The 16,289-nt window shown below is 36.7% G+C and overlaps 1 non-coding gene across 1 annotated transcript; it reads left to right on the plus strand.

Moving 5' to 3' along the window:
• The first annotated feature begins 13,708 nt into the window (after nt 1-13,708).
• LOC131046874 (U6 spliceosomal RNA) lies at nt 13,709-13,811 on the plus strand. Its single transcript, XR_009106077.2, has one exon. It is a non-coding gene; the product is annotated as a U6 spliceosomal RNA (small nuclear RNA).
• Nucleotides 13,812-16,289: the final 2,478 nt, after the last annotated feature.

Here is a 16,289-nt window from a genome sequence, read left to right on the forward strand (position 1 = left end):
ATGGGAAAGTTATTCTGTATGACTTTGGAATAGCATCACCTTGAGGGGTGACAAACAAAATGCCTGCGCCGGATCCGAACCTGGTGTGAGACCCATCAAAGTATAACTTCCATTCATTGGATGGTGTGAGAGCAAAGACTGATTCATCTGGGAAATCAATCAACATGGGATGATCATATGAAATAGGAGCATCTGCTAGTTGATCTGCTATGACTTGTCCTTTTATCGCCTTTCGCTCCATATACTCAATGTCAAATTCACTGAGAATCATGACCCATTTTGCTAGGCGACCTGTCAAAGCTGCTCGGCTGAGCAAATATTTTAAAGGATCAATTTTGGCAATCAACAATGTTTGATGGCTTAGCATATAATGTCGGAGCTTTTGTGTTGCAAATACCACTGCTAAGCATGCCCTCTCAATAGTTGAATAATTTAGCTCATAGCCTACCAGTGTCCGGCTGATATAGTAAATAGCTCTTTCTTTGCCATTCTCATCTTGTTGAGCCAAAAGAACTCCTAATGCTGTTTCAGTTGCAGAGATGTACAATAAGAATGGCTTGCCTTCGATAGGAGGCATTAAGATAGGCGGCGACAACAAATAGTCTTTAAGAGCTTGAAAGGCTGATTGGCATTGCTCCGTCCATTTAAAAGCGACACCTTTGTGCAATAGATGTTGAAATGGATGACATTTGTCAGCCAATTGAGCTATGAAGCGACGAATTGACTGGAGCTTTCCTTGCAGACTTCTTAATTGCCGGAGGTTGGAAGGTGGAGGCATATCCATGATTGCTTTGACTTTTGTAGGGTCGACCTCAATGCCTCGGTGGGAAACAATGTATCCAAGCAACTTGCCAGCTGTAACACCAAAGACACACTTTTTTGGATTGAGCCTGAGTTTGTAGGTTTCCATTCTGTCAAAAATTGGGCCCAGGATGGCTAGATGACTATCTCTGGTAACAGATTTGCACAACAAGTCATCAACATAATCCTCCATCAAAGTGTGCATGAAATCATGAAAGATTGTCGTCATTGCTCTTTGATATGTTGCACCGGCATTTTTGAGGCCAAAGGGCATCACATTCCAACAATAAGTGCCCCAAGCACAGGTGAATGCGGTCTTATGCTGATCTTCGGGTGCAATGCGGATTTGATTGTAGCCAGAGAAACCATCCATTAATGAAAGCATCTCATAACCAGCTGTCATGTCCACTATGATGTCTATATTTGGCAATGGAAAATCGTCCTTAGGACATGCTTTATTCAGGTCCCTAAAATCTGTGCAGATGCGGATGCCCCCAGTTACTTTGCTAACTGGCACTAGATTTGAAATCCAGTCTGCGTAATCAATGGGTCTAATGAAGCCCACATCTAGCAATTTTTTCAATTCCACTTTGACCAAAAGAGCCACTTGAGGATGCATTTTTCTAAGTTTTTGTTTGACGGGTTTAGCACCTGGTTTCAGTGGCAAATGATGAAGGACTAATTCTGGATCGAGGCCAGTCATATCTGCATAAGACCACGCAAAGCTGATCTTCTTCTCCAGAAAGAAATTAATGAAATCAATCTTCTCTTGTTTTGACAAGGAGGCAGCGAAGTGAATGACCTTAGGGTTATCAGGTGTACCCAAATTGATTTCCTCGGTCATCTCTACCAACAATGTGGATTTGTCCTGAGTTGATAGGGGTACGTCCACTCTTCCACCTTTGGGTGCCTCAGAAAGGTTTTCACCTGCAGGTACGTCTTTTATTTTTACTTTTGTACGATCAGAGAGCGCCTTACGGTTTTCACTCAAAGATCTATTCTTTTGATATTTTTCTTTTACTTTTACTTTTTCTTTTTCATGACTGGAAGAGGGAGTTGACTCCCCAAAATATGCCATTGAATCCAGGTCAATAGCAAAGCCTGCCTTATGGTCGCCTTGTGGTATACTTTCCCGTAGTCCCAGGAACTCTGCAATTGCTTCGTCATTCTGAAAACAGTCCAACGTGAGCGGTTCTTGTTGGTCATATTGGATAAGTTGGGGATATATGAGGGGCATGTCATCATCGATTGTAAGGATAGAATGGGCTGATATGGTAAAAATGTGAATGTCCGTGGTGTCACTATCCGAACTACTTGTGTCGGATTCGGAGCTGGGATCCCAAAATGACTCGATCCAAGCATGAGGACAGGTTTTAGGAAGAGGATTTATTTCATGTTTATCCTCCATAGGCAAGTTATCAGGGTCAATGAAGATATTGTCAAGGGCATAGGAGCTGGAAGAAAAGGAACTCCACTCCCAGTCATTAGAATCAGTCTCTGGTTGGGTAACCTCAGGTGTTATTTCATCATCAAAATCACGCCCTTTTCGACACATGGACCTTTTGGTAGATGTGGATCCAATTCGTAACGGTACAAAACCTAACCCTAAAGTCGGGGGTCGCCTCTCAGGTATGATGGGTTCTATCCTTCCATTGTTTTTCAAGCCTAAGCCACTGCAGCCATCATATCCTTTCTTCTGCAGCATAGTAAATCCTTTGCCATATAATTCCACTGGCAACTTGACAGGTGGAGTTTCAGTTGGATCCTTATAGAGCCAATCTATGGCGTCATCATCTATAGTTTCTTTGTCAAGTTCTCCCCATCTTGCAAATGTAGTGGGAGGCTGATATTGAATAACGACCTTGGGTTCCTTTTGCAATAAATGCGGTTTTCCATATGACTTTGGAGACATCGGCAAATTCCCAATGAGAAATGTTTGGTCCATTGAATATTCTCCACACCCTTGGTCTTGTATCTTCAGTTTTCCTTTAATAGCATCCAACAATGCATTGGGATCCACATAACTGTCTGGTTTGGCTTCTGTATTGACTGGTACTTGCCGCTGAGGAGTATCCCTTAGGGTAGCACAAAACTGGAACGGATTAGGATCTCCTGGAATGGTTATCTCAGTTCCGTTGTAAGGGTATTTCAGACATTGATGATAAGTGGACGGAACTGCTTTCATGGCATGAATCCACGGACGACCAAGGATCATATTATAAGGGAGGTCAAGGTCTAGGACTTGTAGGAAAGTATTTTCCGTCACTGGACCAACTCTGATGGGCAATACAATTATCCCTTTGGATGGGCGCTCAGCATCATCATAGGCTTTTATTGTTATCCTTTTGGAAGCATCAATGTCATTTTCTGAATATCCGAGGCCAATGACCACTCTTAAGGTGCAGATATTAAGACCCGCTCCGCCATCTATCAAGACTCGTCGGATTTTGCAATTGTGGACAAAGACTTCTAGGTGCAAAGGGTCATTATGGGGAAGCTTGTCAGGTGAGATGTCACTATCGGAAAATGCAACACTTCGGGAAACGGCTAAATGTCCAATCCGCGCTTGAAATTGGTCAACATCAATATCTGTTGGGACAGTGGACTCAGTCAAGGCTTTATCTAGGACTGCACGATGCATGGGAGACATTTTCAACAACTCTAGGATGGATATTTGTGCAGGTGTTTTTCCTAGATGATCCAAAAGATTATACTGACTCGCAGGCACTGGTTTGGGAGGAGCTGCAGGGGCTCCTTTTACGACTATTTTGGATCGACGAGTGGTGACTGCACAAGAAGGATCTTGTTCTTTTATTCTCAAGGTAGACACATACTCATTTGACGCATGAAAACAATTAATGACATTGTGATAACTGATATTTGCATAATTAGCCGTTTGAGCAGAATTGGAAGAAGACGCTTTACCCTTGTCATGATCAAGCAAAGGAGTTTTGAAAATAGTATGATCAGTATTAGAGGTCGGATGGGTTGGATCTATCTCAATTACTCCTTGTTCCAATAAATCTTGAATCATATGTTTTAATTGAAAACATGAAGCGGTTTTATGTCCTTTAGACCGATGATATTCACAGTACGCATTATCATTCCACCAATGCGGTTTTTCCGTTGGTTCTGCCTTAATATCTGGTAGTTTGATAAACTTCGCTTGTATTAATTGCTTCATGACTGATTCGATAGGCTCTCCCAATGGTGTAAACTGTCGAGGAGGCCCATCCCGCAATCGGAAGGGTTTGCGTTGTTGATTTTGTTGTTGGCCTTGTTGTTGATTGCATTGTTGAGCATACTGTTGTTGAGCATGTTGTTGATATTGTAGCTGTTGAGCGCGTTGTTGATATTGCGACTGTTGAGCATGCGGTTGATATTGTGACTGTTGTGTATGCTGCAACTGTTGAGTAACATTGTTCCTAGGTACTTGATTTTGTTCCATAGTCGACATATTAGGAATACTCAACTTCTTGATTGTGAATGGGGGTTGATTTGCATTTACCACTCTCGCATCAACAACACCATCATTAGTGACGTTCTTGTTCTTATACCAAAATCTGTTTCTATCCCCTGAATAATTTGTGTTGTCACTATCCTTATTGAGCTTGATAATTCCTTTAGCTACAAGAGTTGCTTCAATATTCATTCCTTTCTTAATGAGTTTTTCTATAGTACTAGGACTTTTCAATTTTAGCTCATACATCATTTCTGGGACTAGATTCTGGATAAACAGATTCACTTGTTGTTCTTCAGGTATATCGAGAGAAGAACGACTATACAAACTTCGCCATCGTTGCAAAAAGGTCACTAATGGTTCACCTTGCTTTTGTTTGGTATTGCATAAATCCGACATAGTCACATCGCTATCGATATTGAACGCGAAATGAGATATAAACTTTTGTGCCAGTTCTGACCAAGTCTTTATATTTCCTGGCAAATGTGAATACCAATCCATAGCTTGTCCAGCAAGACTTCGTGCAAATAATCGCATTAAATATGTCTCCTCATAGCTTACTTCTGTGCATGCTGCGTAAAATGCTCGAATATGATCTCTTGGATTGCCATTCCCTCTATATTTCTCAAAGTGGGGTGCCTCAAAATGCTTGGGGAATGGAGGCATGTATACACTCTTGTCAAAGGGATTAGGACATAAATCTTGATCTGTATACAACTTCTTTGTTCCTTTAGCTTCTAATGCATCAATTTTTCGTCGCAACATCTCAAGTTGTTGCGCAATTGTATCAGATTGTAGAAGTTCATCATTAATCCCAGTTGGTATTCTTTGTTGATATATCGCATTTCCGATTGGCTGTTGATACTCCGCAATGGCCATTTTTGGCGTCTCTTGCATATAAAGTTCTTGGTACTTTTCTTGTTGTTGCGGTTGTGCTATGCCTTGATATTGACTTTGTTGTTGTGCTTCTTGGAGCCCAGGTTGATATTGCAATTGAGTAGGCTGTTGATATTGCATAGGCACCACTTGCGGTTGTGAAGTAGGATAACTTGTTTGTCTTGGCACATATTGCGGCACATATTGTTGGTGTTGATGAGTTGGAATTTGTTGACTTTGTGCCAATTGTTGTCGCGGTGTATATCCAATCATTTGTAAAAAAGCTTGTTTAGATGATTTTCGTTGCTTCTCCTTAGGATGGGTTATAGCACTTACATTAACTTGCTGTGTTGTTTGTCCAATCGCTTGTGATGGTTGCAAGTTTGTGTTAACTTGTAATGGTGCCGAAGGCACTGCAATTTCTTGTCGAATGCGACATTGTTGTTGTTGCACTTCATTTGTTTGCACATTTGGTTGTACCTTTTGCGTATTACTCAATTGTTGCAACAATTGCTGATGGTGAAAACCACTATCCATAGCTCTTTGTGTAGCCATTATCGAAGGATTTGTCGCAATAGTGTTTGACAAAGATACATAAGAACTTTGTTGCATCATGGAAGTGCTTTGGACATTATTGACATTAGGCATTCCAGTTGTGAAACTTTCTTGTATCTTAGATGTTGATCCAATTTTATGCATATGAGGAACCATTTCTTGTTGAGGAACTGCTGTCAATATTTGCATAGTCTTCATTTGATCTTGTATTGCAGGCATTGTATTGAATAATGGATTATTTATCGTCTCAAACAATGACTTTTGAGGAATAGTCACTGACAATGCCTTTGAAGTACGTTTACTCATCAATGTAGATTGAAGCTCTTGTTGCACATTTTCTTCATTGAGATGCGAAGAGAAACTTAACGGCTCACTGCCTTGTTGTGTTTGCACATTAATTGGTTCATTTAAGGGAACCATATCACTCATCATGTGAAGATACTTTTGAGGATACGTTTTAAAAACTTTGCTCAGGAATTTATCCATCCTTTTTATTACCTTTGGATCTTGAAGGAACATGTCAACCTCATCAGAGGCATCAGAATCAGATGAAGAATCTGGTTGGACATTTGGATTCGTTTCTTGTTGAATACCTTGGTCTGAACCAAATCCTTGTGAAAGAGTTTGATCTTCATATAGTGTTTGAGTTCGAATGTCATGTTGCAAATTTGATTGATCCCAATTAAAAGGTGCACTTCCTCTTGGAGTTGGTGGAACACTCCCATGTCCTGGTTTCATGGGTACAAATACTGGTTCATATAATGGAGGTGGTCCAAGTTGAACCATTCCATATGGTGGTAGGGATGTGTTTGATGAACCTTCAACTTGCACTGTTTGACTAGTTTGACACTGCGAATTTACTATGTTATCCATGGATTGATACATTGGTTCACTCATCTTCTTAGATCTTGATCTTGTCTCAACTGGCATGTCACTTATGCAAATGCAATATTTTTGGAATTTTTCAAGGGTAATATATGATATGCAACTAAATGCAAACTAAATATATGAAAATGCAATCTATGTTTTTGGTTGTTTTTGAAGATTTTGACAAACTTTTGAATGCAAATCTAAAAGAGACCCTTAGGAAATTGAAATGATACCTAGACCTCAAAGGACAAAAGGACCAAGTGACAAAAGGACAAATTGACAATGTCTCACCTATATGCTTGGATACTAAGCTAGGTTTGACGAAATGATATTGATGACAAAAAGGACAAAAGACTTGATGAGGTCTAGACTTCTTAACAATGACTTGGGGTTTATCAAAGATTTGGATTGCTTAAGTATGACAAGACCTAGGTTTTGAGACTATATGCGAAGGGATAATTAATATGTATATGATCTTAATATGATATGATAATGACTTAGGTTTAATGAAGAGACTTGGGCTATGCAAATGCAAATGTATGACAATGTCAACCTAAGATGAAACCTAAGGTTTAATTATGAAATGATATTGCTCTTATACAAGAGGACTCATGTAAATGGATGACTTTTATTGGTATGCAAAAGAAGTATGACTTAGATGAAACCTAACCTTGATACTTGATAATGACTTTGAAAAATGCAACCTAGGATGAACCTAAATGTAAGTGACATAAGAGTTGAGACAAGTTTTTGAACATTGTTGGATAACCATGCTTTAGGAATATGATCTTTGAATCTTGTTGAATGTTTGTTGGATGAATGTCTTTGGTGTTTGATCTTATGTTATATCAATGTGCTTGCTCTTAAAATGGTATTCAACTTTTGACAATCAAAGAATACAAGATATTGCAACTTAGACTCAAGACAATCATGCTCATTTCCACATTCCTTATGGTAGGCAAAGACATTAGGTACTTGAGAGGTAGACTCATTATGAGATTCAAGGAGAATACATAGATGCTTGACCCCACGGGCTCCCCTCCACGGCACTCACTTCTCAGGGCAGCCAAGCATCAGTCCCCATGGAACCTCCCCATGGCGAACTTAGTATCTCTTCCAAGTATCCGAATTTGTCCTTCTCAAGCAACTAGAAGGGTTTTTGGCCTCTAAGAACAAGGTATGTAGTAAGGATTTCTGTTAAGCATTACTCCTTGATGTCATGCAAGCATGATTGAGACATTAAGCCCATCAAGATACCAACAAATGTAGTCACGCAAGCGCGATTTAGACCAAGAGGCCCTACTTAGATGTTGATATGAGAAAGAGTTTCAAGGGGCATCACTTCCCAAGTAACTACAATTCCCACGTAACACTTCCTTCAAAGCTTTCGCTCATCAGGTATTTGTTTATAGTGAGTTAGAATGCCCAGGAATTCTAGCCGTACTCACTTTGGGTCGTTCCCTTCTCACGATTATCACTTGCTTGCTAAAGCAAAGTGGTCGGGAAGGCAGGCCCTCTAATGGAGACAAACAATCAACAACACAAGCATGGTATCGAAGATCTGGATTTCTGATCACCCTTTGAAGGATGAGAGCATACTCTCCTACTCCAATGTCATACTTAACAAACAAAGCAAACAAAGGTTTATTCCAACCTATTTAAAAATCACTAAGTGCCTAATTAAAAATCTCAAACACACAAGTTTGGTTGTTTCTCCAAGGCAACCTGCAAAACACATGTCAGAAGTTTGATTTGTTGTCTTTGAACATCGAATCTGCATAACACATGTTAGTAGTTTGATTTTTAGTCTTTGTCATGCATACGCCAAGATCCTGCACAAATAATCAGTACCAAAATCCAAAGCATAGAAAACAGAAAGCAAAAAACATCAAAAATTTCAAGTAAACTGCATTTTTTTACCCTCTGATCTGGACTTTACACAGGCGCAGAAGATAGAACACAAGCGCAGGTTGTCAAACACAAGCGCAAGATGTATTGACACAGGCGCAAGACTCTTCAACACAAGCGCAAGATGCTTCACACAGGCGCAGGATGTGTCCAGAATGCACTGCACGACCCTGTTTTTGGGTTTTTGACCTGCAAATCAGCTTAGAAGCACTCCAAAACACAGTAAGATGGTTAGAAGGTTAGTATTCACGTCGGGTTCACCAGTTAATGTGGTATAGAAATTAGGAATCATCACAAGATAAGTAGATCAATCAAAACGTTAAACATGATAGCTCAATCAAAGAAATACTCATTGCAATGAACCTAATCACAATGCACATTCAATAGAGGTATGGAAACAAAGTATTCAAAAGAAAACATTATGCAAACCAGATTCAAGATTGAATACTCCTTCCATGCGGCTCCATTGTTGTTCTTTCCTCTTCAATAGTTTTGTGGATCTCACCTACAAGTGCTCTCACAATTGAAAGCAAAAAGCTCAAGAGTACTAGAACTAAAATTTGATAGTTTGACAGCAATTCGGATTTCAAGAAGTAATTGAAGGGGTTGATTGAAGAAAAATTATCCAATTTATAGAGAAATTGGAGAAGTGACAAGATTGGCATGATGCAATTCAAATGGAAATTGCAAATCAATATGACAAATTATGACAAATTATGCAAATTATGCACTTTCCATGCACAATTTTGATTGATTGATTATGACACATTTCATGTCAAAATTGATTGATTAATCAATTATGACAATTTCATGACAAATTGAAATGCCACTCCCATAGAATTAGGAGATGAAATAGGAGGGAAAAAGAATTAGAAATTTGAAAATTAGGAAATTGAAATTGATGACCAATTAGGAAATTGGAATTAGAAATTGATGAAAAATAGGATTTAGTGAATTAGTGAATTAATTAATAATTTTTCATTTATTAATCAATTCACAAAGAAGAATAATTAGCCAATTAAATAAAGATTTAATTGTAATGAGGAAAACTTAGGATTAATAAATAATTTAGTAATCCTAGAGGAAGAAATGGCAAAATTAGGTTAAATGACTAAATCATAAAACCCTAGAAGACGAATTAGAAATGCAAAATGACAATTAGGTCTTGATTAAAGATAATTAATGTCATGATTTGATTTGATAAATGACCAATGTGACAAAATGATTTGATTGATAAATGCGCCAATTGACAAGGAACGATGACAAATTGATCCAACTTGACATAATTGAGACAGACAATGATCGATAGCAAAATTGATTGCAAAATGACAAAATTGACAAAATAGATTGCAAGATGACAAGATTAGACATGACCACGATCAATGACAAATTGATCATAAATCGACAAGATTGATAAGAGGACAACGATCGATGACAAATTGATCGTAAGATTGACAAGATCGATAAGAGGACAAAACCCTAATTAGGATTGACGATGTCCAAAATGATGAGATTGATGATAAGATTGATAAGATTGACAGGAGGACAAAACCCTAATTAGGATTGACGATGTCCAAAATGATAAGATTGATGATAAGATTGATAAGATTGCTAGAAGGACAAAACCCTAATTAGGATTGACGATGTCCAAAATGATGACAAATGAATACGCAAATTGATGCGACAGGGTAAGATCGATCAAAATCATGACTGGATAATGTTGTCGAGAAGACCAAATTTGAGGACGAGATGATTGAAGAATGTAGAAGAATGACTCGATGTTCGCAAATGATAAAGACCAAGTGCGTGACATAGGAGAAATGTTAATGCGACGCAAAAACCTAAAATGAGGCAATGCGCAAATGTTAAAGTATGACCTCGCAAGCGTTGACCATTTTTGGGTGTCTACAAATATATAACTATAATTATTTATTCTCATTGCATCCAGGCATTTCTAAACCTCAAAATTCGTGTAAGGTTGTATAACCATTTTTTACATGGTAACTCCATTTCTTGTCAATACGAGACGCCAATGCACCAAACTATTGTCCACACATTGCATGAACATCCATGCAAAAAGCTAGTCAAACTACCCTAAGGACCTCTGTAACCTACACTTTCTCTTTTTGAAGTCCTTGCACTTTATTTTTGCTCCATGTTTATGATATAAATCAAAACACATAACATTTTCTCAATTAAACTTCACCTTTGTAATTAATTGGATAAGATTGAAGGTTGTGATTACCTTTGGATTATCTAAGTGTACTATAGGAAGTTGAGTTCTCGGGAGATAGTTATCTTCTCGTAGTAGCTCACTTTTCCCACTCTACAAGTACACCATGTGTTTCATAATAAAATGAATTATTTGTGAAGTTTTTAGCTTGATTGGAGAACTTTTATTTTTCACCCTTATTTGCTAAGTGGTAGGCATTGATCCAAATCCTAGACATCCTAATTTCCTAAGAGAGGATCATGATAAGGTTTCTAACCTTTTTGAATATATATAAGTGAGAGAAAATGAATTTGAATAAATTCTTTTAGGTTGTTAAAGGTGTTTAGGGTTATAGGTTTGATGGATATCTTCTCATAAAATTATCAAGTTAAATTACTTTTAAAAAGTGGCCAATATGTGGGTAAGAGATCATGAAAGATGAGACACCTATGATAAAAAAATTAAAAAAATTAAAAAAATAAAATAAAACCCCCCACACACACACACACATAATTAAAAAAAATATTAGATGGACATACAATAGGGGTTAGGAAATATAGAATATTGGAAGTGGCTAGAGGTGACACAAGCTAAACAAAAAGGAGTCAAAATAACACATAAAAACACACACTAGGTGACTATTGTACTGATATAATTATAATCATATTTCAGTAATCCTCACTACATTATGTCGAATTTATGTCAAGAATGTGCTTTAGGTTGTACTTGCATATTGTTGTTTTAATTTTATAACACTTTTGTTAGCATTGTTCTAATTGGACCATTGAATTAGGGTTGCATTTTCTTCCCCTCTTTTACTTTTCAATAACTAGTTTCTTTGGGATAAAACATATCCCTGTGGTACTCACCTAAACTATTTCTAACATGATTAATATGTCTAAATTGTTGGGGTTAAGGTGTCTCAACCTTTGCAAATCGTAACATTGTTAAATGTATTCATTTATTTATCAATTCATTTATTTGATTTAATTAATTTCTTACTAATACCAAGTCCTCTAGTGGGACCCATCAATTCGGTGGCATCCTAGTTGCGGTGATTGTATGACACATATGCATATGATTTGGAGGTAGGTGTACCACTTACAATTAGATGAAAATATTTGTAATTATTTAGTTTGCAACCTTTCAATGGTGACACCAGAACATAAGAAAGAAGTGACATGGACACAAAAAATGTTCGAAGCCACTTATGCAACATGCACCACTAAAGGTGTCTTTACATCATCCATATGATAGAACACAACACATAAAATAACAAGAAAAAAGAAAAGAAAAGCACAAAATATAAAAAACATTAAGAGAGATAGGTGAGACTATCAGACAAATAAAGTTGAGCCTCATCAATAGTAAATATATAATATGCTCCAAAAATGTATCACAATGAATGTCTCCATGGGACTATCCTTGTTATCATGAAGTGCATTCCCACAAACATAAGTGTGATGTAGAGATGCTAGGTGTGATGTATGTTTCAGAAGAACTAGATTAGATGTTGTATCATATAATTGATTTTTTCTTTATATGGATAACCTCAACATTTAGTGTGTTAGGATCCATATACTCGCTATTAGAAAAATCTTCGTCATGCAATATTGTAAAATAAACCTCAACTGGTGTTATCTCCTTGTCTATGAGATCTTGAACTTTATGTTTCAATGTAATATGTCTATTGATAGAATGCCAATGTAAGTGATGATAGACACAATTCTCTTAATTGTTTGTAATATAATCTTAGATGTATCCATTGGATTAACCAAAGGTAAAGTAATAAGATTACGTTTTAAAAGCTATTCCAATACACCATGTGAAGGCTCTTCCAATGTAGTAAATTCTCTAAATTTCTTTAATTTGATACATGATGATCATCATGAAAGACATCCTCATTTTCCCTATTATCCAAATATCTCAATAATGTAAGCTCACAAACATAAGGAAAATTGATGGAAATATAATGATATGAAAGAGAATCTTGTAATAAAGTACACTCACGTTTACAAACACTAACACATAAATCTAAGAATAAATGACAAGCTTACAAAACAGTTTGATAAATAAAAATAGACTAGTTTGATGAATTTAAGAAATTTCTGAAATTTAATTTTAAATATGCATACATTTGATTGTTTGATGAATCTTGTAATAAATTAAGGTTCATCGATTTTCAACGGCTTACATGTGATAGATAAGGCTGTAGCTATTTTGGCTCCAAAAACGTCTTATAACTTTCGTGTTATACTATAGTGGGGGACAACGGACATGGCTAATCCGGCTCCAAAACGACTAACTAACCTTTGTGTTATACACACAGACTCAACTAATTCTGTATAATTTTCGACTTACCCTCATGTTATGCAGAAATTGTGGCGTTTTTAGTGTCAGATTAGCTACAATAAGAAACAGTGGCTACAAAGCTTCTACTGAACCGTGTAACCATTCTGTACCAATTCTACAGTTTTTATTTCATATTACACTAAAATTATCGCTCATACAATAACATAATTAAATGTCACCCTCAGTATCCATTCATAGAATCTGAGAGAGGGCCGTCTCTACCAAAACACATTTTTAACAATACCAAAAAAAAAAAAAAAAGCGAATTTTATGGACTGCGTAACCAAAGCCGTGGGGAGAAGCACTGACAGAGACAGGAATTGGGGGAAAAGCTGGAACCTAAATCGAACATAAACAAAACTAAAATTTGAAACCGGACTCTATATTTCCTAGAAGATGACGACATGAATGGATTCCTATAGTGACTTCTAAAACTGTACCAGTCCGCAGTAATAAATGCGGTTTCCTCGCACTTATAGCTGAAGCAGGAGCTGGAATTCCCAGTAATAATATATATTTTATTACTTCCTTCCTCTGCGTATAAATTGGATTCGTCTCTCTCCGTGCAATGCAAGGACGGCTGGTGTCGCCTAAGGTACACTCTATTTACTCCCACATGCTATGTACATAGATAATTCAAACGCTTTATATTATGTTTTGTACAAATAGACACTGTCTCTACGGAGACATCCGATAAAATTGGAACGATACAGAGAAGATTAGCATGGTCCCTGCGCAAGGATGACACGCATGAATCGAGAAATGGTCCAATTTTTTTGATAATATCATATGCCCTTTCATTTAACATTTTATTATAAATATATTTGATTGAGTTTATGTAATAGATATATTTGATAATAATTATATTTGTTGCGTTAATAATCAATTTTAAATTTATTAAGAAAATATATTTGATTGAGTTTATGTATTAGATATATTGATAATAATTATATTTGTTGAGTTAATAATCAATTTTAAATTCATTAAGAAATTTATATCATTTCATTTAACATTTTGTTATAAATATATTTGATTGAGTTTATGTAATAGATATATTGATAATAATTATATTTGTTGAGTTAATAATCAATTTTAATTTTATTAAGAAAATATATTTGATTGAGTTTATGTAATAGATATATTGATAATAATTATATTTGTTGAGTTAATAATCTATTTTAAATTCATTAAGAAATTTATATCATATGTTCTTTCATTTAAAATTTTGAGAAATTTATATAAAATGTTCTTTCATTTAAAATTTTGTTATCAAAATATTTGATTAATTGAGAGTATATGTTTATGTAATAGATATATTGATAATAATTATATTTGTTCAGCTTATAGTCAATTCCAAGTTCATTAATAAATTTTGTTATTAAAATATTTGATTGATTGAGAGCATGAGTTTATGTAATAGATATATTGATAATAATTATATTCGTTGAGTTAATAATCAATTCCAAGTTCATTAAGAAATTTATATCATGTCCTTTTATTTAAAATTTTGTTATAAAAATATTTGATTAATTGAGATCATAAGTTTATGTAATAGATATATTGATAATAATTAGATTTTTTGAGTTAATAATCAATTTAAAGTTCATTAAGAAGTGATGGTTTGTGTGTAAGAGGTCTTATAAGTGAATTATTAGGTTCTTAGATGAGTGATGTTCTTCTTCAAGCGTAATTTTATGGATAGATGTCATCATTTTTCTATTGGCACAAAATGAGTATTCAAAAAACTCTCTCTCTCTCTCTCTCTCTCTCTCTCTCTCTCTCTCTCTCTCTCTCTCTCTCTCTCTCTCTCTCTCCCTCTCTCTCTCTCTCTCTCTCTCTCTCTCTCTCTCTCTCTCTCTCTCAAATGATAGATCTTACAAATCACTTATTGTTTGATATATGGAAATAAAGTGCCCTTGTTTCTCTCCCCCAGTCCTCTCTCTCTCTCTCTCTCTCTCTCTCTCTCTCTCTCTCTCTCTCTCTCTCTCTCTCTCTCTCTCTCTCTCTCTCTCTCTCTCTCTCTAAATGATAGATCTTACAAATCACTTATTGTTTGATATATGGAAATAAAGTGCCCTTGTTTCTCTCCCCCAGTCACTCGATCATTCCGAGCCACACCTTAGCGATGCTTTCCCTTGAGCGCTCTAAGTGTGAAAAACTGTCAAACTTTGATGTAGTGTAACACAGATCTCGTGGTACGTATGGATGAGTCGTTTGAACCTACGGGGTCATGTGGTAGATGACTACAAAAACCTCTTCCGCTTTTGGCCAAGTCAATTCCATTTGCTCGTGGTGTGACTTTTTCTGTCCCATTAAAAAACGTCAAATGCATTTAGTGCAAGATGGCAAAATAGCACAACTTTTGTTTCGCTCATCATGGCAATGAACCATCAGCGCGAGCACATCAGGGTGGTCGGGTTTATGCTCGGTATGCCCTTTTTTTGCTCCCCAAGTCGTCCGATCATTCCGAGCCACACCTTAGCGATGCTTTCCCTTGAGCGATCAAAGTGTGAAGAACTGTCAAACTTTGACGTCACATATCTCGTAGACCAGAGCACGTATAGACAAACCATCTAAATCTACGGGGTTGTGTGATGGGTGCATACAAATACCTCTCTTGCTTTTGGCCAACTCAATTCCATTTGCACATGCCTAGACTTTTTTTGTCGCATAAAAAACTGTTAGATGCATTCAATGAAAGGTGGCAACATAATGCAAATTTCATTATGCTCGTCGTGGCCACAAACCGTCAGTGCGATTGCATCCGGGTGGATGGTTTTATGCTAGGTATACCCTTGTTTTTCTCCCCAAGTCACCTGATCATTCTGAGCCACACCCTAGTGACGCTTTCTCTTAAGCGCTCAAAGTGTGAAACAGTCAAAATTTCACGTTGTGTATCTCGGAGCCCATGGCACGCATGCATGACACATTTGAACCTATGGATTCGTGTGGTGGGCACCTACAAAAACCTCTCTCGCTTTCAGACAACTCAATTCCATTTGCTCGTGGTGAGACTTTTTCTGTCGCATAAAAAACTGTCAAATGCATTCAGTGAAAGGTGGCAACATAGCACCACTTTCATTTTGGTCGTCGTGGGAATGAACCGTCAATGGGAGTGCATCTAGGAGGCCAGGTTATCGCTAGGTATGGCATTCTTTTAGTCGCCAAGTCGCCTGATCGTGATTTTAATTTTTTTTTTAAATACAATGTGATCATTTTGTTTTTAGTGTGAATGGCTATAAATAAAAGTTATTT

This window comes from Cryptomeria japonica, chromosome 9 (assembly GCF_030272615.1).
Source record: "Cryptomeria japonica chromosome 9, Sugi_1.0, whole genome shotgun sequence".
NCBI classification, from domain to species: domain Eukaryota; kingdom Viridiplantae; phylum Streptophyta; class Pinopsida; order Cupressales; family Cupressaceae; genus Cryptomeria; species Cryptomeria japonica.